Here is a 25,793-nt window from a genome sequence, read left to right as displayed (position 1 = left end):
AAGTCACTATTGTGCTCAATTGCCCATACCCAGTGCAAATAGCCCTCGCGTCTGTTCCCAGCAAGTGCGGTGTATTGGACGCAAGAGAAACTACTGTTCTTGTCAGTTTCCTAAGCAGAGTAGAACTAGATACGGCCCGAGTGTGTAGGAAGCACAGTACTTTAGTTCTGAGCAAGCTTACTGTTCTGGCTCTATAGGAAAAACAGTAGAGTAGAAGAGTGCTGCTTTCTCAAAAGCAGAGTGTGTTTCTTGTAGGGGGAGCTATAGTTGAATTCCCTTTCATGAACGGAGTTGAATCACATGCAGTTTCTGGTCCTAGCAGGAAGAGTTGTTTTCTAGTAAGGAGAGTCACTATTGTGCTCATTTGCCCAAACAAAGTGCAAATAGTATTCGCGTCAATTCCCAGCAAGTGCAGTGTATTGGACGCAAGAGAAACTACTGTTCTTGTCAGTTTCCTATGCAGAGTTGAACTAGATATGGCACTTGTGTGTAGGAAGCACAGTTCTTTGGTTCTGAGCAAGGTGATTGTTCTGGCTCTATAGGAAACACAATAGAGGAGAAGATTGCTGATTTTTCAAAAGCAGAGTGTTTTTCTTGTAGGGCAAGCTATAGTTGAATTCCCTTTCATAAACGGAGTTGCATCACATGCAGTTTCTGGTCCTAGCAGCAGGAGTTGTTTTCTGGTAAGGCAAGTCACTATTGTGCTCAATTGCACCTACACAGGGCAAATAGCACTCGCTTCTGTTCCCAGCAAGTGCAGTGTATTGAACACAAGAGAAGCTACTATTCTTGTCAGTTTCCTAAGCAGAGTTGAACTAAATATGGCCCGTGTGGGTAGGAATCACAGTTCTTTTGTTCTGAGCAAGCTGACTGTTCTGGCTCTATAGGAAACACACTAGAGTAGAAGTGTGCTGCTTTCTCAAAAGCAGAGTGTGTTTCTTGTAAGGCGAGCTAGAGTTGAATTCCCTTTCATAAACGGAGTTGAAATCACATGCAGTTTCTGGTTCTAAAGGTAAGAGTTGTTTTCTGGTAAGGAGAGTCACTATTGTGCTCAATTGCCCATACACAGTGCAAATAGCACTCGCGTCTGTTCTCAGCAAGTGCAGTGTATTGGACGCAAGAGAAACTACTGTTCTTGTCAGTTTCCTAAATAGAGTTGAACTAGATATGGCCCTTGTGTGTAGGTAGCACAGTTCTGTGGTTCTTACCAAGCTGTCTGTTCTGGCTCAATAGGAAACACAGTTGAGTAAAAGAGTGCTGCTTTCTCAAAAGAAGTGACTTTCTTGTAAGGCTAGCTAGAGTTGAATTCCCTTTCATAAACGGAGTTGAATCACATGCAGTTTCTGGTCCTAGCAGCAAGAGTTGTTTTCTGGTAAGGAGAGTCAATTTTGTGCTCAATTGGCCATACCCAATGCAAATAGCACTCGCGTCTGTTCCCAGCAAGTGCAGTGTATTGGACGTAAGAGAAACTACTGTTCTTGTCAGTTGAATAAGCAGAGTTGAACTAGATACGGCCCGAGTATGTAGGAAGCACAGTTCTTTGGTTCTGAGCGAGCTGACTGTTCTGGCTCTATAGGAAACACAGTAGAGTAGAAGAGTGCTGCTTTCTCAAAAGCAGAGTATGTTTCTTGTAAGGCGAGCTAGATTTGAATTCCTTTTCATAAACGGAGTTGCATCACATGCAGTGTCTGGTCCTAGCAGCAAGAGCTGTTTTCTTGTAAGGAGAATCACTATTGTGCTCTTTGGCCATACACAGTGCAGATAGCAGTAGCGACTGTTACCAGCAAGTGCAGTGTATTGGACGCAAGAGAAGCTACTGTTCTTGTCAGTTTCCTAAGCAGAGTTGAACTAGATAGGGCCCTTGTGTGTAGGAAGCACAGTTCTGTGGTTCTTAGCAAGCTGACTGTTCTGGCTCAATAGGAAACACAGTTGAGTAGAAGAGTGCTGTTCTCTCAAAAGAAGTGTGTTTCTTGTAAGACTAGCTAGAGTAGAATTCCCTTTCATAAACAGAGTTGAATCATATGCAGTTTCTGGTCCTAGCAGCAAGAGTTGTTTTCTCTTTAAGGAAAGTCACTATTGTGCTCAATTGCCCATTCCCAGTGCAAATAGCCCTCGCGTCTGTTCCCAGCAAGTGCAGTGTATTGGACGCAAGAGAAAGTACTGTTATTGTCAGTTTCCTATGCAGAGTTGAACTAGATATGACCTTTGTGTGTAGGAAGCACAGTTCTGTGGTTCTTAGCAAGCTGACTGTTCTGGCTCAATATTAAACACAGTTGAGTAGAAGAGTGCTGTTTTCTCCAAAGAACTGTGTTTCTTGTAAGACTAGCTAGAGTTGAATTCCCTTTCATAAAAGTAGTTGAATCACATGCAATTTCTGGTCCTAGCAGCAAGAGTTGTTTTCTGGTAAGGCGAGTCACTATTGTGCTCAATTGGCCATACCCAGTGCAAATAGCACTCGCGTCTGTTCCCAGCAAGTGCGGTGTATTGGACGCAAGAGAAACTACTGTTCTTGTCAGTTTCCTAAGCAGAGTAGAACTAGATACGGCCCGAGTGTGTAGAAGGACAGTACTTTAGTTCTGAGCAAGCTTACTGTTCTATCTCTATAGGAAAAACAGTAGAGTAGAAATGTGCTGCTTTCTCAAAAGCAGAGTGTGTTTCTTGTAGGGGGAACTATAGTTGAATTCCCTTTCATAAACGGAGTTGAATCACATGCAGTTTCTGGTCCTAGCAGCAAGAGTTGTTTTCTGGTAAGGAGAGTCACTATTGTGCTCAATTGCCCACACAGTGCAAATAGCACTCGCGTCTGTTCCCAGCAAGTGCAGTGTATTGGACGCAAGAGAAACTACTGTTCTTGTCAGTTTCCTAAGCAGAGTTGAACTAGATAGGGCCCGAGTGTGTAGGAAGCACAGTTCTTTTGTTCTGAGCAAGGTGACTGTTCTGGCTCTATAGGAAACACAGTAGAGTAGAAGAGTGCTGCTTTCTCAAAAGCAGATTATTTTTCTTGTAAGGGGAGCTAGATTTGAATTTCCTTTCATAAACGGAGTTGCATCACATGCAGTTTCTGGTCCTAGCAGCAAGAGCTGTTTTCTGGTAAGGAGAATCACTATTGTGCTCAATTGCCAATACACAGTGCAAGTAGCACTAGCGTCGGTTCCCAGCAAGTGCAGTGAATTGGAGGCAAGAGAAACTACTGTTCTTGTTAGTTTCTTAAGCAGAGTTGAACTAGATATGGCCCTTGTGTGTAGGAAGCACAGTACTTTAGTTCTGAGCAAGCTTACTGTTCTGGCTCTATAGGAAACACAGTAGAGTAGAAGAGTGCTGCTTTCTCAAAAGCAGAGTGTGTTTCTTGTAGGGTGAGCTATACTTGAATTCCCTTTCATAAACGGAGTTGAATCACATGCAGTTTCTGGTCCTAGCAGCAATAGTTGTTTTCTGGTAAGAAGAGTCACTATTGTGCTCAAATGCCCAAATACAGTGCAAAAAGCACTCGCGTCAGTTCCCAGCAAGTGCAGTGTATTGGACGCAAGAGAACCTACTGTTCTTGTCAGTTTCCTAAGCAGAGTTGAACTAGATATGGCCCGTGTGTGTAGGAAGCATAGTTTTTGGTTCTGAACAAGCTGACTGTTCTGACTCTATAGGAAACACAGTAGAGTAGAAGTGTGCTGCTTTCTCAAAAGCAGAGTGTGTTTCTTGTAAGTCGAGCAGGAGTTGAATTCCCTTTCATAAACGGAGTTCTAATCACATGCAGTTTCTGGTCCTAAAGGTAAGAGTTGTTTTCTGGTAAGGAGAGTCACTATTGTGCTCAATTGGCCATACCCAGTGCAAATAGCACTCGCGTCTGTTCCCAGCAAGTGCAGTGTATTGGACGTAAGAGAAACTACTGTTCTTGTCAGTTTCCTAAGCAGAGTTGAACTAGATACGGCCCGAGTGTGTAGGAAGCACAGTTCTTTGGTTCTGAGCAAGCTGACTGCTCTGGCTATATAGGAAACACAGTAGAGTAGAAGAGTGCTGCTTTCTCAAAAGCAGAGTATGTTTCTTGTAAGGCGAGCTAGATTTGAATTCCTTTTAATAAACGCAGTTGCATCACATGCAGTTTCTGGTCCTAGCAGCAAGAGCTGTTTTCTTGTAAGGAGAATCACTATTGTGCTCAATTTTCCATACACAGTGCAGATAGCAGTAGCGACTGTTACCAGCAAGTGCAGTGTATTGGACGCAAGAGAAGCTACTGTTCTTGTCAGTTTCCTAAGCTGAGTTGAACTAGATAGGGCCCTTGTGTGTAGGAAGCACAGTTCTGTGGTTCTGAGCAAGCTTACTGTTCTGGCTCTATAGGAAAAACAGTAGAGTAGAAAAGTGCTGCTTTCTCAAAAGCAGTGTGTGTTTCTTGTAGGGGGAGCTATAGTTGAATTCCCTTTCATAAACGGAGTTGAATCACATGCAGTTTCCGGTCCTAGCAGCAAGAGTTGTTTTCTGGTAAGGAGAGTCACTATTGTGCTCAATTGCCCAAACACAGTGCAAATAGCATTCGCGTCAGGTCCCAGCAAGTGCAGTGTATTGGACGCAAGAGAAACTACTGTTCTTGTCAGTTTCCTAAGCAGAGTTGAAATAGATATGGCCCGTGTGTGTAGGAAGCACAATTCTTTGGTTCTGAGCAAGCTGACTGTCCTGGCTCGATAGGAAACACAGTAGAGGAGAAGTGTGCTGCTTTCTCAAAAGCATAGTGTGTTTCTTATAAGGCGAGCTAGAGTTGAATTCCCTTTCATAAACGGAGTTGAAATCACATGAAGTTTCTGGTAATAAAAGCAAGAGTTGTTTTCTGGTAAGGCGAGTCACTATTGTGCTAATTTGGCCATACCCAGTGCAAATAGCACTCGCGTCTGTTTCCAGCAAGTGCAGTGTATTGGACGCAAGAGAAACTACTGTTCTTGTCAGTTTCCTAAGCAGAGTTGAACTAGATAGGGCCCGAGTGTGTAGGAAGCACAGTTCTTTGGTTCTGAGCAGGCTGACTCTTCTGGCTCTATAGGAAACACAGTAGAGTAGAAGAGTGCTGCTTTCTCAAAAGCAGAGTATGTTTATTGTAAGGGGAGCTAGATTTGAATTCCCTTTCATAAACGGAGTTGAATCACATGCAGTTTCTGGTCCTAGCAGCAAGAGCTGTTTTCTGGTAAGGAGGATCACTACTGTGCTCAATTGCCCATACACAGTGCAAATAGCACTCGCGTCTGTTCCCAGCAAGTGCAGTGAATTGGACGCAAGAGAAACTACTGTTCTTGTCAGTTTCCTAAGCAGAGTTGAACTAGATATGGCCCTTGTGTGTAGGAAGCACAGTACTTTAGTTCTGAGCAAGCTTACTGTTCTGGCTCTATAGGAAACACAGTAGAGTAGAAGAGTGCTGCTCTCTCAAAAGCAGAGAGTGTTTCTATTAGGGTGAGCTATAGTTGAATTCCTTTTCTAAACGGAGTTGAATCACATGCAGTTTCTGGTCCTAGCAGCAAAAGTTGTTTTCTGGTAAGGAGAGTCACTATTGTGCTCAATTGCCCAAACACAGTGCAAATAGCACTTGCGTCAGTTCCCAGCAAGTGCAGTGTATTGGACGCAAGAGAAACTACTGTTCTTGTCAGTTTCCTAAGCAGAGTTGAACTACATATGGCCCGTGTGTGTAGGAAGCACAGTTCTTTGGTTCTGAGCAAGCTGACTGTTCTGGCTCTATAGGAAACACATTAGAGTAGAAGTGTGCTGCTTTCTCAAAAGCAGTGTGTTTCTTGTAAGGCGAGCTAGAGTTGAATTCCCTTTCATAAACGGAGTTGAGATCACAAGCAGTTTCTGGTCCTAAAAGCAAGAGTGTTTTTCTGGTAAGGAGAGCCACTATTGTGCTCAATTGCCCATACACAGTGCAAATAGCACTCGCGTCTGTTCCCAGCAAGTGCAGTGTATTGGACGCAAGAGAAACTACTGTTCTTGTCAGTTTCCTAAAGAGAGTTGAACTAGATATGGCCCTTGTGTGTAGGAAGCACAGGTCTGTGGTTCTTAGCAAGCTGACTGTTGTGCCTCAATAGGAAACACAGAAGAGTAGAGGAGTGCTGCTTTCTCAAAAGGAGTGTGTTTCTTGTAAGGCTAGAGTTGAATTCCCTTTCATAAACGGAGTTGAATCACATGCAGTTTCTGGTCCTAGCAGCAAGAGTTGTTTTCTGGTAAGGAGAGTCACTATTGTGCTCAATTAGCCATACCCAGTGCAAATAGCACTCGCGTCTGTTCCCAGCAAGTGCAGTGTATTCGACGCAAGAGAAACTACTGTTCTTGTCAGTTTCCTAAGCAGAGTTGAACTAGATACGGCCCAACTGTGTAGGAAGCACAGTACTTTAGTTCTGAGCAAGCTTACTGTTCTGGCTCTATAGGAAAACAGTAGAGTAGAAGAGTGCTGTTTTCTCAAAAGCAGAGTGTGTTTCTTGTAGGGGGATCTATAGTTGAATTCCCTTTCATAAACGGAGTTGAATCACATGCAGTTTCTGGTCCTAGCAGCAAGAGTTGTTTTCTGGTAAGGAGAGTCACTATTGTGCTCAATTGCCCATACACAGTGCAAATAGCACTCGTGTCAGTTCCCAGCAAGTGCAGTGTATTGGACGCAAGACAAACTACTGTTCTTGTCAGTTTCCTAAGCAGAGTTGAACTAGATAGGCCCCGAGTGTGTAGGAAGCACAGTTCTTTGTTTCTGAGCAAGCTGACTGTTCTGGCTCTATAGGAAACACAGTAGAGTAGAAGAGTGCTGCTTTCTCAAACGCAGAGTATGTTTCTTGTAAGGGGAGCTAGATATGAATTCCCTTTCATAATCGGAGTTGCATCACATGCAGTTTCTGGTCCTAGCAGCAAGAGCTGTTTTCTGGTAAGGAGAATCACTATTGTGCTCAATTGCCCATACACAGTGCAAGTAGCACTCACGTCTGTTCCCAGCAAGTGCAGTGAATTGGACGCAAGAGAAACTACTGTTCTTGTCAGTTTCCTAAGCAGAGTTGAACTAGATATGGCCCTTGTGTGTAGGAAGCACAGTACTTTAGTTCTGAGCAAGCTTACTGTTCTGGCTCTATAGGAAACACAGTATAGTAGAAGAGTGCTGCTTTCTCAAAAGCAGAGTGTGATTCTTGTAGGTTGAGCTATAGTTGAATTCCCTTTCATAAACGGAGTTGAATCACATGCAGTTTCTTGTCCTAGCAGCAATAGTTGTTTTCTGGTAAGGAGAGACACTATTGTGCTCAAATGCCCAAACACAGTGCAAATAGCACTCGCGTCAGTTCCCAGCAAGTGAAGTGTATTGGACGCAAGAGAAACTACTGTACTTGTCAGTTTCCTAAGCAGAGTTGAACTAGATATGGCCCGTGTGTGTAGGAAGCACAGTTCTTTGGTTCTGAGCAAGCTGACTGTCCTGGCTCTATGGGAAACACAGTAGAGTAGAAGTGTGCTGCTTTCTCAAAAGCAGAGTGTGTTTCTTGTAAGGCGAGATAGAGTTGAATTCCCTTTCACAAACGGAGTTGAAATTACATGAAGTTTCTGGTCCTAAAAGCAAGACTTGTTTTCTGGTAAGGCGAGTCACTATTGTGCTCAATTGGCCATACCCAGTGCAAATAGCACTCGCGTCTGTTTCCAGCAAGTGCAGTGTATTGGACGCAAGAGAAACTACTGTTCTTGTCAGTTTCCTAAGCTGAGTTGAATTAGATATGCCCGTGTGTGTAGGAAGCACAGTTCTTTGGTTCTGAGCAATCTGACTGTCCTGGCTCTATAGGAAACACAGTAGAGTAGAAGTGTCTGCTTTCTCAAAAGCAGAGTGTGTTTCTTATAAGGCGTGCTAGAGTTGAATTCCCTTTAATAAACGGAGTTGAATCACATGCAGTTTCTGGTCCTAAAAGCAAGAGTTGTTTTCTGGTATAGAGAGTCACTATTGTGCTCAATTGCCCATACACAGTGCAAGTAGCACTCGCGTCTGTTCCCAGCAAGTGCAGTGAATTGGACGCAAGAGAAACTACTGTTCTTGTCAGTTTCCTAAGCAGAGTTGAACTAGATATGGCCCTTGTGTGTAGCAAGCACAGTACTTTAGTTCTGAGCAAGCTTACTGTTCTGGCTCTATAGGAAACACAGTAGAGTAGAAGAGTGCTGCTTTCTCAAAAGCAGAGTGTGTTTCTTGTAGGGTGAGCTATAGTTGAATTGCCTTTCATAAACGGAGTTGAATCACATGCAGTTTCAAATCCTAGCAGCAAGAGTTGTTTTCTGGTAAGGAGAGTCACTATTGTGCTCAATTGCCCAAACACAGTGCAAATAGCACTCGCGTCAGTTCCCAGCAAGTACAGTGTATTGGACGCAAGAGAAACTACTGTTCTTGTCAATTTCCTTAGCAGAGTTGAAATAGATATGGCCCGTGTGTGTAGGAAGCACAGTTCTTTGTTTCTGAGCAAGCTGACTGTTCTGGCTCTATAGGAAACAAGTAGAGTAGAAGTGTGCTGCTTTCTCAAAAGCAGTGTGTTTCTTGTAAGGCGAGCTAGAGTTGAATTCCCTTTCATAAACGGAGTTGAGATCACATGCAGTTTCTGGTCCTAAAAGCAAGAGTTTTTTTCTGGTAAGGAGAGTTACTATTGTGCTCAATTGCCCATACACAGTGCAAATAGCACTCGCGTCTGTTCCCAGCAAGTGCAGTGTATTGGACACAAGAGAAACTACTGTTCTTGTCAGTTTCCTAAAGAGAGTTTAACTAGATATGGCCCTTGTGTGTAGGAAGCACAGTTCTGTGGTTCTTAGCAAGCTGACTGTTGTGCCTCAATAGGAAACACAGAAGAGTAGAGGAGTGCTGCTTTCTCAAAAGGAGTGTGTTTCTTGTAAGGCTAGAGTTGAATTCCCTTTCATAAACGGAGTTGCATCACATGCAGTTTCTGGTCCTAGCAGCAAGAGTTGTTTTCTGGTAAGGAGAGTCACTATTGTGCTCAATTAGCCATACCCAGTGCAAATAGCACTCGCGTCTGTTCCCAACAAGTGCAGTGTATTCGACGCAAGAGAAACTACTGTTCTTGTCAGTTTCCTAAGCAGAGTTGAACTAGATACGGCCCAACTGTGTAGGAAGCACAGTACTTTTTCTGAGCAAGCTTATTGTTCTGGCTCTATAGGAAAACAGTAGAGTAGAAGAGTGCTGCTTTCTCAAAAGCAGAGTGTGTTTCTTGTAGGGGGAGCTATAGTTGAATTCCCTTTCATAAACGGAGTTCCATCACATGCAGTTTCTGGTCCTAGCAGAAAGAGCTGTTTTCTGGTAAGGAGAATCACTACTGTGCTCAATTGCCCATACACAGTGCAAGTAGCACTCGCGTCTGTACCCAGCAAGTGCAGTGAATTGGACGCAAGAGAAACTACTGTTCTTGTCAGTTTCCTAAGCAGAGTTGAACTAGATATGGCCCGTGTGTGTAGGAAGCACAGTTCTTTGGTTCTGAGCAAGCTGACTGTCCTGGCTCTATAGGAAACACAGTAGAGTAGAAGTGTGCTGCTTTCTCAAAAGCAGAGTGTGTTTCTTGTAAGGCGAGATAGAGTTGAATTCCCTTTCACAAACGGAGTTGAAATTACATGCAGTTTCTGGTCCTAAAAGCAAGACTTGTTTTCTGGTAAGGCGAGTCACTATTGTGCTCAATTGGCCATACCCAGTGCAAATAGCACTCGCGTCTGTTTCCAGCAAGTGCAGTGTATTGGACGCAAGAGAAACTACTGTTCTTGTCAGTTTCCTAAGCTGAGTTGAACTAGATACGGCCCGAGTGTGTTGGAAGCACAGTACTTCAGTTCTGAGCAAGCTTACTGTTCTGGCTCTATAGGAAAAACAGTAGAGTAGAAGAGTGCTACTTTCTCAAAAGAAGAGTGTGTTTCTTGTAGGGGGAGCTATACTTGAATTCCCTTTCACAAACGGAGTTGAATCACATGCAGTTTCTGATCCTAGCAGCAAGAGTTGTTTTCTGGTAAGGAGAGTCACTATTGTGCTCAATTGCCCAAACACAGTGCAAATAGTATTCGCGTCAATTCCCAGCAAGTGCAGTGTATTGGACGCAAGAGAAACTACTGTTCTTGTCAGTTTCCTAAGCAGAGTTGAATTAGATATGCCCGTGTGTGTAGGAAGCACAGTTCTTTGGTTCTGAGCAAGCTGACTGTCCTGGCTCTATAGGAAACACAGTAGAGTAGAAGTGTGCTGCTTTCTCAAAAGCAGAGTGTGTTTCTTATAAGGCGTGCTAGAGTTGAATTCCCTTTCATAAACGGAGTTAAATCACATGCAGTTTCTGGTCCTAAAAGCAAGAGTTGTTTTCTGGTATAGAGAGTCACTATTGTGCTCAATTGCCCATACACAGTGCAAGTAGCACTCGCGTCTGTTCCCAGCAAGTGCAGTGAATTGGACACAAGAGAAACTACTGTTCTTGTCAGTTTCCTAAGCAGAGTTGAACTAGATATGGCCCTTGTGTGTAGGAAGCACAGTACTTTAGTTCTGAGCAAGCTTACTGTTCTGGCTCTATAGGAAACACAGTGGAGTAGAAGAGTGCTGCTTTCTCAAAAGCAGAGTATGTTTCTTGTAGGGTGAGCTATAGTTGAATTGCCTTTCATAAACGGAGTTGAATCACATGCGGTTTCAAATTATAGCAGCAAGAGTTGTTTTCTGGTAAGGAGAGTCACTATTGTGCTCAATTGCCCAAACACAGTGCAAATAGCACTCGCGTCAGTTTCCAGCAAGTGCAGTGTATTGGACGCAAGAGAAACTACTGTTCTTGTCAGTTTCCTAAGCAGAGTTGAACTAGATATGGCCCTTGTGTGTAGGAAGCACAGTACTTTAGTTTGAGCAAGCTTACTGATCTGGATCTATAGGAAACACAGTAGAGTAGAAGAGTGCTGCTTTCTCAAAAGCAGAGTGTGTTACTTGTAGGGTGAGCTATACTTGAATTCCCTTTCATAAACGGAGTTGAATCACATGCAGTTTCTGGTCCTAGCAGCAAGAGTTGTTTTCTGGTAAGGAGAGTCACTATTGTGCTCAATTGCCCAAACACAGTGCAAATAGCACTCGCGTCTGTTCCCAGCAAGTGCAGTGTATTGGACGCAAGAGAAACTACTGTTCTTGTCAGTTTCCTAAGCAGAGTTGAACTAGATAGGGCCCGAGTGTGTAGGAAGCACAGTTCTTTGGTTCGGAGCAAGCTGACTGTTCTGGCTCTATAGGAAACACAGTAGAGTAGAAGAGTGCTGCTTTCTCAAAAGCAGAGTATGTTTCTTGTAAGGGGAGCTAGATTTGAATTCCCTTTCATAAACGGAGTTGAATCACATGCAGTTTCTGGTCGTAGCAGCAAGAGCTGTTTTCTGGTAAGGAGAATCACTATTGTTCTCAATTGCCCAAACACAGTGCAAGTAGCACTCGCGTCTGTTCCCAGCAAGTGCAGTGAATTGGACGCAAGAGAAACTACTGTTCTTGTCAGTTTCCTAAGCAGAGTTGAACTAGATATGGCCCTTGTGTGTAGGAAACACAGTACTTTAGTTCTGAGCAAGCTTACTGTTCTGGCTCTATAGGAAAAACAGTAGAGTAGAAGAGTGCTGCATTCTCAAAAGCAGAGTGTGTTTCTTGTAGGGTGAGCTATAGTTGAATTGCCTTTCATAAACGGAGTTGAATCACATGCATTATCAAATCCTAGCAGCAAGAGTTGTTTTCTGGTGTGGAGAGTCACTATTGTGCTCAATTGCCCAAACACAGTGCAAATAGCACTCGCGTCAGTTCCTAGCAAGTACAGTGTATTTGACGCAAGAGAAACTACTCTTCTTGTCAGTTTCCTAAGCAGAGTTGAACTAGATATGGCCCTTGTGTGTAGGAAGCACAGTACTTTAGTTCTGAGCAAGCTTACTATTCTGGCTCTATAGGAAACACAGTAGAGTAGAAGAGTGCTACTTTCTCAAAAGCAGAGTGTGTTACTTGTAGGTTGAGCTATAGTTCAATTCCCTTTCATAAACGGAGTTGCATCACATGCAGTTTCTGGTCCTAGCAGCAAGAGTTGTTTTCTGGTATGGAGCGTCACTATTGTGCTCAATTGCCCAAACACAGTGCAAATAGCACTCGCGTCTGTTGCCAGCAAGTGCAGTGCATTGGACGCAAGAGAAACTACTGTTCTTGTCAGTTTACTAAGCAGAGTTGAACTAGATATGGCCCGTGTGTTTAGGAAGCACAGTTCTTTGGTTCTGAGCAAGCTGACTCTCCTGGCTCTATAGGAAACACAGTAGAGAAGAAGTGTGCTGTTTCTCAAAAGCAGAGTGTGTTTCTTGTAAGGCGAGCTAGATTTGAATTCCCTTTCATAAACGGAGTTGCATCACATGCAGTTTCTGGTCCTAGCAGCAAGAGCTGTTTTCTGGTAAGGAGAATCACTATTGTGCAAATTGCCCATACACAGTGCAAGTAGCACTCGCGTCTGTTCCCAGCAAGTGCAGTGAATTGGACGCAAGAGAAACTACTGTTCTTGTCAGTTTCCTAAGCAGAGTAGAACTAGATAGGGCCTGAGTGTGTAGGAAGCACAATACTTTAGTTCTGAGCAAGCTTACTGTTCTGGCTCTATAGGAAACACAGTAGAGTAGAAGAGTGCTGCTTTCTCAAAAGCAGAGTGTGTTTCTTGTAGGGCGAGCTAGAGTTGAATTCCCTTTCATAAACGGAGTTGAAATCACATGCAGTTTCTGGTCCTAAAAGCAAGAGTTGTTTTCTGGTAAGGAGAGTCACAATTGTGCTCAATTCCCCATATACAGTGCAAATAGCACTCGCGTCTGTTCCCAGCAAGTGCAGTGTATTGGACGCAAGAGAAACTACTGTTCTTGTCAGTTTCCTAAGCAGAGTTGAACTAGATAGGGCCCGAGTGTGTAGGAAGCACAGTTCTTTGGTTCTGAGCAAGCTGACTGTTCTGGCTCTATAGGAAACACAGTAGAGTAGAAGATGGCTGCTTTCTCAAAAGCAGAGTATGTTTCTTGTAAGGGGAGCTAGATTTGAATTCCCTTTCATAAACGGAGTTGAAATCACATGCAGTTTCTGGTCCTAGCAGCAAGAGCTGTTTTCTGGTAAGGAGAATCACTATTGTGCTCAATTGCCCATACACAGTGCAAGTAGCACTCGCGTATGTTCCCAGCAAGTGCAGTGAATTGGACGCAAGAGAAACTACTGTTCTTGTCAGTTTCCTAAGCAGAGTTGAACTAGATATGGCCCTTGTGTGTAGGAAGCACAGTACTTTAGTTCTGAGCAAGCTTAATGTTCTGGATCTATAGGAAACACAGTAGAGTAGAAGAGTGCTCCTTTCTCAAAAGCAGAGTGTGTTTCTTGTAGGGTGAGCTATAGTTGAATTCCCTTTCATAAACGGAGTTGAATCACATGCAGTTTCAAGTCCTAGCAGCAAGAGTTGTTTTCTGGTAAGGAGAGTCACTATTGTGCTCAATTGTCCAAACACACTGCAAATAGCACTCGCGTCAGATCCCAGCAAGTGCAGTGTATTGGACGCAAGAGAAACTACTGATCTTGTCAGTTTCCTAAGCAGAGTTGAACTAGATATGGCCCGTGTGTGTAGGAAGCACAGTTCTTTGGCTCTGAGCAAACTGACTGTTCTGGCTGTATAGGAAAAACAGTAGAGTAGAAGTGTGCTGCTTTCTCAAAAGCAGAGTGTGTTTCTTGTAAGGCGAGCTAGAGTTGAATTCCCTTTCATAAACGGAGTTGAAATCACATGCAGTTTCTGGTCCTAAAAGCAAGAGTTGTTTTCTGGTATGGAGAGTCACTATTGTGCTCAATTGCCCATACACAGTGCAAATATCTCTCGCGTCTGTTCCCAGCAAGTGCAGTGTATTGGACGCAAGAGAAACTACTGTTCTTGTCAGTTTCCTAAAGAGAGTTGAACTAGATATGGCCCTTGTGTGTAGGAAGCACAGTTCTGTGGTTCTTAGCAAGCTCACTGTTGTGCGTCAATAGGAAACACAGTTGAGTAGAAGAGTGCTGCTTTCTCAAAAGGAGTGTGTTTCTTGTAAGGCTAGCTAGAGTTGAATTCCTTTTCATAAACGGAGTTGAATCACATGCAGTTTCTGGTCCTAGCAGCAAGAGTTGTTTTCTGGTAAGGCGAGTCACTATTGTGCTCAATTGGCCATACCCAGTGCAAATAGCACTCGCTGTGTTCCCAGCAAGTGCAGTGTACTGGACGCAAGAGAAACTACTGTTCTTGTCAGTTTCCTAAGCAGAGTTGGACTAGATAGGGCCCGAGTGTGTAGGAAGCACAGTTCTTTGGTTCTGAGCAAGCTGACTGTGCTGGCTCTATACGAAACACAGTAGAGTAGAAGAGTGCTGCTTTCTCAAAAGCAGAGTATATTTCTTGTAAGAGGAGCTAGATTTGAATTCCCTTTCATAAACGGAGTTGCATCACATGCAGTTTCTGGTCCTAGCAGCAAGAGCTGTTTTTTGGTAAGGAGAATCACTATTGTGCTCAATTTCCCATACACAGTGCAAGTAGCACTCGCGTCTGTTCACAGCAAGTTCAGTGAGTTGGACGCAAGAGAAACTACTGTTCTTGTCAGTTTCCTAAGCAGAGTTGAACTAGATATGGCCCTTGTGTGTAGGAAGCACAGTACTTTAGTTCTGAGCAAGCTTACTGTTCTGGCTCTATAGGAAAAACAGTAGAGTAGAGGAATGCGGCTTTCTCAAAAGCAGAGTGTGTTTCTTGTAGGGTGAGCTATAGTTGAATTCCCTTTCATAATCGGAGTTGAATCACATGCAGTTTCTGGTCCTAGTAGCAAGAGTTGTGTTCAGGTAAGGAGAGTCACTATTGTGCTCAATTGCCCAAACACAGTGCAAATAGCACTCGCGTCAGTTCCCAGCAAGGGCAGTGTATTGGACGCAAGAGAAAATACTGTTCTTGTCAGTTTCCTAAGCAGAGTTGAACTAGATATGGCCCTTGTGTGTAGGAAGCACAGTTCTTTGGTTCTGAGCAAGCTGACTGTCCTGGCTCTATAAGAAACACAGTAGAGTAGAAGTGTGCTGCTTTCTCAAAAGCAGAGTGTGTTTCTTGTAAGGCGAGCTATAGTTGAATTCCCTTTCATAAACGGAGTTGAAATCACATGCAGTTTCTGGTCCTAAAAGCAAGAGTTGTTTTCTGGTAAGGAGAGTCACTATTGTGCTCAATTGCCCATACACAGTGCAAATAGCACTCGCGTCTGTTCCCAGCAAGTGCAGTGTATTGGACGCAAGAGAAACTACTGTTCTTGTCAGTTTCCTAAGCAAAGTTGAACTAGATATGGCCCGTGTGTGTTGGAAGCACAGTTCTTTGGTTCTGAGCAAGCTGACTGTTCTGGCTCTATAGGAAACACAGTAGAGTAGAAGTGTGCTGCTTTTCAAAAGCAGTGTGTTTCTTGTAAGGCGAGCTAGAGTTGAATTCCCTTTCATAAACGGAGTTGAGATCACATGCAGTTTCTGGTCCTAAAAGCAAGAGTTTCTTTCTGGTAAGGAGAGTCACTATTGTGCTCAATTGCCCATACACAGTGCACATAGCACTCGCGTCTGTTCCCAGCAAGTGCAGTGTATTGGACGCAAGAGAAACTACTGTTCTTTTCAGTTGACTAAAGAGAGTTGAACTAGATATGTCCCTTGTGTGTAGGAAGCACAGTTCTGTGGTTCTTAGCAAGCTGACTGTTGTGCCTCAATAGGAAACACAGTTGAGTAGAAGAGTGCTGCTTTCTCAAAAGGAGTGTGTTTCTTGTAAGGCTAGCTAGAGTTGAATTCCCTTTCATAAACGGAGTGGCATCACATGCAGTTTCTGGTCCTAGCAGCAAGAGTAGTTTTCTGGTAAGGAGAGTCACTATAGTGCTCAATTGGCCATACCCAGTGCAAATAGCACTCGCGTCTGTTCCCAGCAAGTGCAGTGTATTGAACAGAAGAGAAGCTACTGTTCTTGTCAGTTTCCTAAGCAGAGTTGAACTAAATATGGCCCGTGTGGGTAGGAAGCACAGTTCTTTTGTTCTGAGCAAGCTGACTGTTCTGGCTCAATAGGAAACACAGTTGAGTACAAGAGTGCTGCTTTCTCAAAAGAAGTGTGTTTCATGTAAGCCTAGCTAGAGTTGAATTCCCTTTCATAAACGGAGTTGAATCACATGCAGTTTCTGGTCCTAGCAGCAAGAGTTGTTTTCTGTTAAGGAGAGTCACTATTGTGCTCAATTGGCCATACCCAGTGCAAATAGCATTCGCGTCTGTTCCCAGCAAGTGCAGTGTATTGGATGCAAGAGAAACTACTGTTCTTGTCAGTTTCCTAAGCCGAGTTGAACTAGATATGGCCCTTGTGTGTAGGAAGCACAGTTCTTTGATTCTGAGCAAGGTGATTGTTCTGGCTCTATAGGAAACACAATAGAGTAGAAGATTGCTGCTTTTTCAAAAGCAGAGTGTTTTTCTTGTAGGGCGAGCTATAGTTGAATTCCCTTTCATAAACGGAGTTGCATCACATGCAGTTTCTGGTCCTAGCAGCAGGAGTTGTTTTCTGTTAAGGAGAGTCACTATTGTGCTCAATTGCCCCTACACAGTGCAAATAACACTCGCTTCTGATTCTAGCAAGTGCAGTGTATTGGACGCAAGAGAAACTACTGTTCTTGTCAGTTTCCTAAGCAGAGTTGAACTAGATATGGCCTTTGTGTGTATTAAGCACAGTTCTTTAGTTCTGAGCAAGCTGACTGTTCTGGCTCTATAGGAAACACAGTAGAGTAGAAGAGTGCTGCTTTCTCAAAAGCATAGTGTGTTTCTTGTAAGGCGAGCTAGAGTTGATTTCCCTTTCAGAAACGGAGTTGAATCACATGCAGATTCTGGTCCTAGCAGCAGGAGTTGTTTTTTGGTAAGGAGAGAAACTATTGTGATCAATTGTCCATACCCAGTGCAAATAGCCCTCGTATCTGTTCCCAGCAAGTGCAGTGTATTTGACGCAAGAGAAGCTACTGTTCTTGTCAGTTTCCTAAGCAGAGTTGAACTAGATATGGCCCGTGTGGGTAGGAAGCACAGTTCTTTGTTCTGAGCAAGCTGACTGTTCTGGCTCTATAGGAAACACAGTAGAGTAGAAGTGTGCTGCTTTCTCAAAAGCAGAGTGTGTTTCTTGTAAGGCGGGCTGGAGTTGAATTCCCTTTCATAAACGGAGTTGAAATCACATGCAGTCTGGTCCTAGCAGCAAGAGTTGTTTTCTGGTAAGGAGAGTCACTATTGTGCTCAATTGCCCAAACACAGTGCAAATAGCACTCGCGTCAGTTCCCAGGAAGTGCAGTGTATTGGACACAAGAGAAACTACTGTTCTTGTCAGTTTCCTAAGCAGAGTTGAACTAGATATGGCCCTTGTGTGTAGGTAGCACAGTTCTGTGGTTCTTAGCAAGCTGACTGTTGTGCCTCAATAGGAAACACAGTTGAGTAGAAGAGTGCTGCTTTCTCAAAAGGAGTGTGTTTCTTGTAAGGCTAGCTATGGTTGAATTCCCTTTCATAAACGGAGTTGAATCACATGCAGTTTCTGGTCCTAGCAGCAAGAGTTGTTTTCTGGTAAGGAGAGTCACTATTGTGCTCAATTGGCCATACCCAGTGCAAATAGCACTCGCGTCTGTTCCCAGCAAGTGCAGTGTATTGGACGCAAGAGAAGCTACTGTTCTTGTCAGTTTCCTGAGCAGAGTTGAACTAGATATGGCCCTTGTGTGTAGGAAGCACAGTTCTTTGGTTCTGAGCAAGCTGACTGTCCTGTCTCAATAGGAAACACAGTTGAGTAGAGGAGTGCTGTTTTCTCAAAAGAAGTGTGTTTCTTGTAAGACAAGCTAGAGTTGAATTCCCTTTCATAAACAGAGTTGAATCACATGCAGTTTCTGGTCCTAGCAGCAACAGTTGTTTTCTGGTAAGGAGAGTCACTATATTGTGTTCAACCAGTGCAAATAGAGCTAGAGGTCAATTCCCTTTCATAAACGATTGAAACACATGCAATTTGTGTTCCTAGCAGCAAGATTTGTTTTCTGGTAAGGAACGTCACTATTGTGCTCAATTGCCAATACCCAGTGCAAATAGCACTCGCGTCTGTTCCCAGCAAATGCAGTGTATTGGACGCAAGAGAAGCTACTGTTCTTGTCAGTTTCCTAAGCAGAGTTGAACTAGATATGGCCTTTGTGTTTAGGAAGCACAGTTCTGTGGTTCTTAGCAAGCTGACTGTTCTGGCTCAATAGGAAACACAGTTGAGTAGAAGAGTGCTATTTTCTCAAAAGCAGAGTGTTTTTCTTGTAGGGCGAGCTATAGTTGAATTCCCTTTCATAAACCGAGTTGCATCACATGCAGTTTCTGGTCCTAGCAGCAAGAGTTGTTTTCTGATAAGGAGAGTGACTATTGTGCTCAATTGGCCATACCCAGTGCAAATAGCACTCGCGTCTGTTCCCAGCAATTGCAGTGTATTGGACGCAAGAGAAACTACTGTTCTTGTCAGTTTCCTAAGCCGAGTTGAACTAAATAGATCTCGAGTGTGTAGGAAGCACAGTTCTTTGGTTCTGAGCAAGCTGACTGTTCTGGCTCTATAGGAAACACATTAGAGTAGAAGAGTGCTGCTTTCTCAAAAGCAGAGTATGTTTCTTGTAAGGGGAGCTAGATTTGAATTCCCTTTCATAAACGGAGTTGCATCACATGCAGTTTCTGGTCCTAGCAGCAAGAGCTGTTTTCTGGTAAGGAGAATCACTATTGTGCTCAATTGCCCATACACAGTGGAAGTAGCACTCGCGTCTGTTCCCAGCAAGTGCAGTGAATTGGACGCAAGAGAAACTACTGTTCTTGTCAGTTTCCTAAGCAGAGTTGAACTAGATATGGCCCTTGTGTTTAGGCAGCACAGTACTTTAATTCTGAGCAAGCTTACTGTTCTGGCTCTATAGGAAACCCAGTAGAGTAGATGAGTGCTGCTTTCTCAAAAGCAGAGTGTGTTTCTTGTAGGGTGAGCTTTAGTTGAATTCCCTTTCATAAACGGAGTTGAATCACACGCAGTTTCCAGTCCTAGCAGGAAGAGTTGTTTTCTGGTAAGGAGAGTCACTATTGGGCTCTATTGCCCAAACACAGTGCAAATAGCACTCGCGTCAGTTCCCAGCAAGTGCAGTGTATTGGACGCAAGAGAAACTACTGTTCTTGTCAGTTTCCTAAGCAAAGTTGAACTAGATATGGCCCGTGTGTGTTGGAAGCACAGTTCTTTGGTTCTGAGCAAGCTGACTGTTCTGGCTCTATAGGAAACACAGTAGAGTAGAAGTGTGCTGCTTTTCAAAAGCAGTGTGTTTCTTGTAAGGCGAGCTAGAGTTGAATTCCCTTTCATAAACGGAGTTGAGATCACATGCAGTTTCTGGTCCTAAAAGCAAGAGTTTCTTTCTGGTAAGGAGAGTCACTATTGTGCTCAATTGCCCATACACAGTGCAAATAGCACTCGCGTCTGTTCCCAGCAAGTGCAGTGTATTGGACGCAAGAGAAACTACTCTTCTTTTCAGTTTCCTAAAGAGAGTTGAACTAGATATGTCCCTTGTGTGTAGGAAGCACAGTTCTGTGGTTCTTAGCAAGCTGACTGTTGTGCCTCAATAGGAAACACAGTTGAGTAGAAGAGTGCTGCTTTCTCAAAAGGAGTTTGTTTCTTGTAAGGCTAGCTAGAGTTGAATTCCCTTTCATAAACGGAGTTGCATCACATGCAGTTTCTGGTCCTAGCAGCAAGAGTAGTTTTCTGGTAAGGAGAGTCACTATAGTGCTCAATTGGCCATACCCAGTGCAAATAGCACTCGCGTCTGTTCCCAGCAAGTGCAGTGTATTGAACAGAAGAGAAGCTACTGTTCTTGTCAGTTTCCTAAGCAGAGTTGAACTAAATATGGCCCGTGTGGGTAGGAAGCACAGTTCTTTGGTTCTGAGCAAGCTGACTGTTCTGGCTCAATAGGATTGAGTTCAAGAGTGCTGCCATAACACAGTTGAGTTCAAGAGTGCTGCTTTCTCAAAAGAAGTGTGTTTCATGTAAGGCTAGCTAGAGTTGAATTCCCTTTAATAAACGGAGTTGAATCACATGCAGTTTCTGGTCCTAGCAGCAGGAGTTGTTTTCTGTTAAGGAGAGTCACTATTGTGCTCAATTGCTCCTACACAGTGCAAATAACACTCGCTTCTGATTCTAGCAAGTGCAGTGTATTGGACGCAAGAGAAACTACTGTTCTTGTCAGTTTCCTAAGCAGAGTTGAACTAGATATGGCCTTTGTGTGTATTAAGCACAGTTCTTTAGTTCTGAGCAAGCTGACTGTTCTGGCTCTATAGGAAACACAGTAGAGTAGAAGAGTGCTGCTTTCTCAAAAGCATAGTGTGTTTCTTGTAAGGCGAGCTAGAGTTGATTTCCCTTTCAGAAACGGAGTTGAATCACATGCAGATTCTTGTCCTAGCAGCAGGAGTTGTTTTTTGGTAAGGAGAGAAACTATTGTGCTCAATTGTCCATACCCAGTGCAAATAGCCCTCGTATCTGTTCCCAGCAAGTGCAGTGTATTTGACGCAAGAGAAGCTACTGTTCTTGTCAGTTTCCTAAGCAGAGTTGAACTAGATATGGCCCGTGTGGGTAGGAAGCACAGTTCTTTGTTCTGAGCAAGCTGACTGTTCTGGCTCTATAGGAAACACAGTAGAGTAGAAGTGTGCTGCTTTCTCAAAAGCAGAGTGTGTTTCTTGTAAGGCGGGCGGGAGTTGAATTCCCTTTCATAAACGGAGTTGAAATCACATGCAGTCTGGTCCTAGCAGCAAGAGTTGTTTTCTGGTAAGGAGAGTCACTATTGTGCTCAATTGCCCAAACACAGTGCAAATAGCACTCGCGTCAGTTCCCAGGAAGTGCAGTGTATTGGACACAAGAGAAACTACTGTTCTTGTCAGTTTCCTAAGCAGAGTTGAACTAGATATGGCCCTTGTGTGTAGGTAGCACAGTTCTGTGGTTCTTTCCAAGCTGTCTGTTCTGGCTCAATAGGAAACATAGTTGAGTACAAGAGTGCTGCTTTCTCAAAAGAAGTGTGTTTCTTGTAAGGCTAGCTATGGTTGAATTCCCTTTCATAAACGGAGTTGAATCACATGCAGTTTCTGGTCCTAGCAGCAACAGTTGTTTTCTGGTAAGGAGAGTCACTATATTGTGCTCAACCAGTGCAAATAGAGCTAGAGGTCAATTCCCTTTCATAAACGGTTGAAACACATGCAATTTGTGTTCCTAGCAGCAAGATTTGTTTTCTGGTAAGGAACGTCACTATTGTGCTCAATTGCCAATACCCAGTGCAAATAGCACTTGCGTCTGTTCCCAGCAAATGCAGTGTATTGGACGCAAGAGAAGCTACTGTTCTTGTCAGTTTCCTAAGCAGAGTTGAACTAGATATGGCCTTTGTGTTTAGGAAGCACAGTTCTGTGGTTCTTAGCAAGCTGACTGTTCTGGCTCAATAAGAAACACAGTTGAGTAGAAGAGTGCTGTTTTCTCAAAAGCAGAGTGTTTTTCTTGTAGGGCGAGCTATAGTTGAATTCCCTTTCATAAACCGAGTTGCATCACATGCAGTTTCTGGTCCTAGCAGCAAGAGCTGTTTTCTGGTAAGGAGAGTGACTATTGTGCTCAATTGGCCATACCCAGTGCAAATAGCACTCGCGTCTGTTCCCAGCAAGTGCAGTGTATTGGACACAAGAGAAACTACTGTTCTTGTGAGTTTCCTAAGCCGAGTTGAACTAAATAGATCTCGAGTGTGTAGGAAGCACAGTTCTTTGGTTCTGAGCAAGCTTACTGTTCTGGCTCTATAGGAAACCCAGTACAGTAGATGAGTGCTGCTTTCTCAAAAGCAGAGTGTGTTTCTTGTAGGGTGAGCTTTAGTTGAATTCCCTTTCATAAACGGAGTTGAATCACAAGCAGTTTCCAGTCCTAGCAGGAAGAGTTGTTTTCTGGTAAGGAGAGTCACTATTGGGCTCTATTGCCCAAACACAGTGCAAATAGCACTCGCGTCAGTTCCCAGCAAGTGCAGTGTATTGGACGCAAGAGAAACTACTGTTCTTGTCAGTTTCCTAAGCAAAGTTGAACTAGATATGGCCCGTGTGTGTTGGAAGCACAGTTCTTTGGTTCTGAGCAAGCTGACTGTTCTGGCTCTATAGGAAACACAGTAGAGTAGAAGTGTGCTGCTTTTCAAAAGCAGTGTGTTTCTTGTAAGGCGAGCTAGAGTTGAATTCCCTTTCATAAACGGAGTTGAGATCACATGCAGTTTCTGGTCCTAAAAGCAAGAGTTTCTTTCTGGTAAGGAGAGTCACTATTGTGCTCAATTGCCCATACACAGTGCAAATAGCACTCGCGTCTGTTCCCAGCAAGTGCAGTGTATTGGACGCAAGAGAAACTACTGTTCTTGTTAGTTTCCTAAGCCGAGTTGAACTAGATATGGCCCTTGTGTGTAGGAAGCACAGTTCTTTGATTCTGAGCAAGGTGATTGTTCTGGCTCTATAGGAAACACAATAGAGTAGAAGATTGCTGCTTTTTCAAAAGCAGAGTGTTTTTCTTGTAGGGCGAGCTATAGTTGAATTCCCTTTCATAAACGGAGTTGCATCACATGCAGTTTCTGGTCCTAGCAGCAGGAGTTGTTTTCTGTTAAGGAGAGTCACTATTGTGCTCTATTGCCCCTACACAGTGCAAATAACACTCGCTTCTGATTCTAGCAAGTGCAGTGTATTGGACGCAAGAGAAACTACTGTTCTTGTCAGTTTCCTAAGCAGAGTTGAACTAGATATGGCCTTTGTGTGTATTAAGCACAGTTCTTTAGTTCTGAGCAAGCTGACTGTTCTGGCTCTATAGGAAACACAGTAGAGTAGAGGAGTGCTGCTTTCTCAAAAGCATAGTGTGTTTCTTGTAAGGCGAGCTAGAGTTGATTTCCCTTTCAGAAACGGAGTTGAATCACATGCAGATTCTGGTCCTAGCAGCAGGAGTTGTTTTTTGGTAAGGAGAGAAACTATTGTGCTCAATTGTCCATACCCAGTGCAAATAGCCCTCGTATCTGTTCCCAGCAAGTGCAGTGTATTTGACGCAAGAGAAGCTACTGTTCTTGTCAGCTTCCTAAGCAGAGTTGAACTAGATATGGCCCTTGTGGGTAGGAAGCACAGTTCTTTGTTCTGAGCAAGCTGACTGTTCTGGCTCTATAGGAAACACAGTAGAGTAGAAGTGTGCTGCTTTCTCAAAAGCAGAGTGTGTTTCTTGTAAGGCGGGCTGGAGTTGAATTCCCTTTCATAAACGGAGTTGAAATCACATGCAGTCTGGTCCTAGCAGCAAGAGTTGTTTTCTGGTAAGGAGAGTCACTATTTTGCTCAATTGCTCAAACACAGTGCAAATAGCACTCGCGTCAGTTCCCAGGAAGTGCAGTGTATTGGACACAAGAGAAACTACTGTTCTTGTCAGTTTCCTAAGCAGAGTTGAATTAGATATGGCCCTTGTGTGTAGGTAGCACAGTTCTGTGGTTCTTACCAAGCTGTCTGTTCTGGCTCAATAGGAAACACAGTTGAGTACAAGAGTGCTGCTTTGTCAAAAGAAGTGTGTTTCTTGTAAGGCTAGCTATGGTTGAATTCCCTTTCATAAACGGAGTTGAGATCACATGCAGTTTCTGGTCCTAGCAGCAAGAGTTGTTTTCTGGTAAGGAGAGTCACTATTGTGCTCAATTGGCCCATACCCAGTGCAAATAGCACTCGCGTCTGTTCCCAGCAAGTGCAGTGTATTGGACGCAAAAGAAGCTACTGTTCTTGTCAGTTTCCTGAGCAGAGTTGAACTAGATATGGCCCGTGTGTGTAGGAAGCACAGTTCTTTGGTTCTGAGCAAGCTGACTGTCCTGTCTCAATAGGAAACACAGTTGAGTAGAGGAGTGCTGTTTTCTCAAAAGAAGTGTGTTTCTTGTAAGACAAGCTAGAGTTGAATTCCCTTTCATAAACGGAGTTGAATCACATGCAGTTTCTGGTCCTAGCAGCAACAGTTGTTTTCTGGTAAGGAGAGTCACTATATTGTGCTCAACCAGTGCAAATAGAGCTAGAGGTCAATTCCCTTTCATAAACGGTTGAAACACATGCAATTTGTGTTCCTAGCAGCAAGATTTGTTTTCTGGTAAGGAACGTCACTATTGTGCTCAATTGCCAATACCCAGTGCAAATAGCACTCGCGTCTGTTCCCAGCAAATGCAGTGTATTGGACGCAAGAGAAGCTACTGTTCTTGTCAGTTTCCTAAGCAGAGTTGAACTAGATATGGCCTTTGTGTTTAGGAAGCACAGTTCTGTGGTTCTTAGCAAGCTGACTGTTCTGGCTCAATAGGAAACACAGTTGAGTAGAAGAGTGCTGTTTTCTCAAAAGCAGAGTGTTTTTCTTGTAGGGCAAGCTATAGTTGAATTCCCTTTCATAAACCGAGTTGCATCACATGCAGTTTCTGGTCCTAGCAGCAAGAGTTGTTTTCTGATAAGGAGAGTGACTATTGTGCTCAATTGGCCATACCCAGTGCAAATAGCACTCGCGTCTGTTCCCAGCAAGTGCAGTGTATTGGACGCAAGAGAAACTACTGTTCTTGTCAGTTTCCTAAGCAGAGTTGAACTAGATATGGCACTTGTGTGTAGGAAGCACAGTTCTTTGGTTCTGAGCAAGGTGATTGTTCTGGCTCTATAGGAAACACAATAGAGTAGAAGATTGCTGCTTTTTCAAAAGCAGAGTGTTTTTCTTGTAGGGCGAGCTATAGTTGAATTCCCATTCATAAACGGAGTTGCATCACATGCAGTTTCTGGTCCTAGCAGCAGGAGTTGTTTTCTGGTAAGGAGAATCACTATTGTGCTCAATTGACGCTACACAGTGCAAATAGCACTCGCTTCTGTTCCCAGCAAGTTCAGTGTATTGGACGCAAGAGAAACTACTGTTCTTGTCAGTTTCCTAAGCCGAGTTGAACTAAATAGATCTCGAGTGTGTAGGAAGCACAGTTCTTTGGTTCTGAGCAACCTTACTGTTCTGGCTCTATAGGAAACCCAGTACAGTAGATGAGTGCTGCTTTCTCAAAAGCAGAGTGTGTTTCTTGTAGGGTGAGCTTTAGTTGAATTCCCTTTCATAAACGGAGTTGAATCACAAGCAGTTTCCAGTCCTAGCAGGAAGAGTTGTTTTCTGGTAAGGAGAGTCACTATTGGGCTCTATTGCCCAAACACAGTGCAAATAGCACTCGCGTCAGTTCCCAGCAAGTGCAGTGTATTGGACGCAAGAGAAACTACTGTTCTTGTCAGTTTCCTAAGCAGAGTTGAACTAGATATGGCCCGTGTGGGTAGGAAGCACAGTTCTTTGTTCTGAGCAAGCTGACTGTTCTGGCTCTATAGGAAACACAGTAGAGTAGAAGTGTGCTGCTTTCTCAAAAGCAGAGTGTGTTTCTTGTAAGGCGGGCGGGAGTTGAATTCCCTTTCATAAACGGAGTTGAAATCACATGCAGTCTGGTCCTAGCAGCAAGAGTTGTTTTCTGGTAAGGAGAGTCACTATTGTGCTCAATTGCCCAAACACAGTGCAAATAGCACTCGCGTCAGTTCCCAGGAAGTGCAGTGTATTGGACACAAGAGAAACTACTGTTCTTGTCAGTTTCCTAAGCAGAGTTGAACTAGATATGGCCCTTGTGTGTAGGTAGCACAGTTCTGTGGTTCTTTCCAAGCTGTCTGTTCTGGCTCAATAGGAAACATAGTTGAGTACAAGAGTGCTGCTTTCTCAAAAGAAGTGTGTTTCTTGTAAGGCTAGCTATGGTTGAATTCCCTTTCAAAAACGGAGTTG

Source organism: Peromyscus californicus, unplaced genomic scaffold, assembly GCF_007827085.1.
Source record: "Peromyscus californicus insignis strain IS unplaced genomic scaffold, ASM782708v3 Scaffold_17__1_contigs__length_78620276, whole genome shotgun sequence".
Lineage (NCBI taxonomy): Eukaryota > Metazoa > Chordata > Mammalia > Rodentia > Cricetidae > Peromyscus > Peromyscus californicus.
Note: the sequence above shows the minus strand (reverse complement) of the source record.